Raw genomic sequence first — 2669 nt, 5'->3', positions numbered from 1 at the left:
CAAAATTTCACATTTAATGCAACGCTGTTTCATTGTAATTATTTATGATTTTTTTGGTGAAAATGTTGCAAATGTAAATCATACACCATATTTTAATCATACAATACATTTGTGTATTTTTTATTTTATGTTTTGAAATGGTGGTGGGTTTTTTTAAGGATGTTTTTTATGTTGAAGTCGTGCTGATGTTAAAAGTCAATCAACTCTGAAATTAATGGAAGGACAATATTAAAATACTGTCAAATTGCAATCAAACACACGAAAAACTCCAGTATTTGCATGTCACTTTAGATAAAAGCATCTGCAAAATGAACCGTAGTATTTAAAAGTAATGTAATCATTACAAAATACATAAAACAATACAAAGGCGCTACTGTGGTACTTCTTCAAAAAACATGGTGATATCATGGTACTTCATTTTACAGTCCTTTTTCCCTTGTACTGTACTTATAGTAATTACAATAGCTGGGTAATAACTGTACTAACCCTAAACCTACCCATAAATCTAACCTTATCCCATGTAGTTACCTTATATTACCCAGTACTTGCTAAGGTAAGTACACAGTGCACATACTGTAAAATAATGTGCAACTCACTTTTTGTCTGTGTAATGCATATTAAATATCAGACAAAAACAGACGGATGAAGAAGTCTGCAGATTGTCAGAGAAGGTCAGAGCTGATAAAGCAATTTAAGGCTGGAATCCATTACATGCCTTAAAATCTAAACAGATTTTAAAACACTATAGGCATCATAGACTTGCTGACTTTGTAAACAGTTACAGAGAAAAACTGGGCATCAAACACTAAACGACTGAGGATCACACCAGACTTTTAAATCGTTCTGAACGCAACAAACTCACACAGAAACACGCGGCTCGCTGCGAGGAGACACAATGTAATTCTAAGGTGCTTGATTGGAAGCCAAATACCTATCACCAGTGTTACTGCCTAAAAAAAAAACATAATTTAATGACCCCCCACCTTTTGTGAAGCAGAAAACAACTGCTGTCAGACACACCAGGTCTGTGGCAAGAGGTGATTGTGTAATACAAATGACGAGAACTGCCTTTGGACAGTCAGCTTTTTTTGCACATGGACCAGTTCGCCTATGTCAATCAGAGACTGTGATTCATATTGGTCATTTAAAATTAACTTAAAATCGTGGTTAAAAGAAAACCGAGTGTGTGCTCATAGTGATTCAAATCACCGGAAGCGTGCTTTCCCTTGTTTTATGTTTTGTTGTCCTTGTTTTAATGTACTTTATGTATTCTTATGAAATGTGATTTATTGTATAAGTATTGTTGATTGTTTTAATGTATTTTATCTGACATTACCCAGGGACTACAGTTGAAAATTAGCCAAGTTGGCTAAACTGGCACATTTACATAAATGTTGATTAATGTGCACTGTCCCTGTAACTCTAAACTGTATCAATAAATAAATAAAAAAACATGACAGATGAAACGAACATGGATGTGCAGGAGATGAGCGCAGCAGCGACTGAAACACAACAGAAGAAACTAGTCAAGCGTCCCAGTCTTGGGTGAATGCGGTCAGTATATGGACTCCACAGATTACAACGTGAGTTAGAGCTGAGTGATGCAGTCAGTGGTTTTATCTGTGCTCATGAGTCACATCTGAGGCTAATTTGTTACGCGTGTTAATTTACTTTTGTGTTGTTGTTTTTTTTATTGCAACACTGGTAGATGCGTCATACACTACAATGAATGTTGTAAACTCGGCTCAAAATATCAAACATTTTTTGATATCCTCCGACAGGACGTGATCATAGTCTAAATAGCCTAAAATCTGAAAACTGGCAGAGACTTTCAGCAACTATTGTTGACTAATCTAGACTGCAAATCATGGCAAAAATCGTGAAGTGCATTCCAGCCTTTACAGAGATGAAAACTGATTCTACAAGAGCACAGCTCTCATCAACCTTAAAGACAGTCACAACATATTAAGACCATTGTGTATGCAATATTCATAGGCAGTTTTGATGTATGTGGTGTTACTTATTTTAAAACGGTGTACATTTCTTTAATGCTGTAGGATGCTAAAAATCTGGGTAACACTTCAGTGTGAGGTCCAGTTCTCACCAATAGTTGCTTTGCATGCTTATTACTAGGATGTTGGCTGTTTATTAAAACTTATAAAGCACATATTAATGCCTTATTCGGCATGCACATATATTCTACATCCCTTAATCCTAAACTTAACAACTAGCCTATACCTTATTAATAATAATAATTAATAAGCAGTAATTAGGATTTTATTGAGGCAAAAGTCATATAATACTGAGAATTGGACCCTAAACTAAAGTCTGACCAAAAATACTGAAAAATGTGGCAAAATGTATAAATGTAGCTGCTAGTTTTTAATAATATAATAACAATAATCTTTATTTTATATAGTGCCTTTTACTGTAGCATCTCAAATCACTTTACATAAAGATAATGAAATTTAAAAAAATACACATAACAGTCCAGGCCGTAAAAACTAAACAAACAATAAAAATAAAAAGCCAATATAATAACAAACAAAGCAGTGTTATCCTTATGAAATACTCATGGTTCAACTCATGGAACTTGCAATATCAGACAGACACTCCAGCAATGATGTGTCTGTTTGTTTCCAGCGTCTGTTTCCAGGGTCAGAAAATGA

At 34.5% G+C, this 2669-nt stretch overlaps 1 protein-coding gene across 2 annotated transcripts in view; it reads left to right on the top strand.

Annotated features, from left to right (window-relative positions):
- The window catches only part of bdkrb2 (bradykinin receptor B2), a 7647-nt gene extending 6181 nt beyond the window's left edge, over positions 1-1466 (top strand). For both annotated transcript variants that reach the window (XM_077238155.1, XM_077238156.1), the window contains exon 2: positions 1-1466. This exon is cut by the window's left edge and continues 1211 nt beyond it. The gene's annotated coding sequence lies outside the window, so the exon portion shown is untranslated.
- The last annotated feature ends 1203 nt before the right edge of the window (positions 1467-2669 follow it).

This window comes from Siphateles boraxobius, unplaced genomic scaffold (genome assembly GCF_051911475.1).
Source record: "Siphateles boraxobius isolate OS27281-9 unplaced genomic scaffold, OSU_SipBor_1 22, whole genome shotgun sequence".
Taxonomy (NCBI): Eukaryota; Metazoa; Chordata; class Actinopteri; order Cypriniformes; family Leuciscidae; genus Siphateles; species Siphateles boraxobius.
The sequence above is the reverse complement of the archived record's forward strand: the minus strand, read 5'-3'. Positions and strand labels throughout refer to the sequence as shown.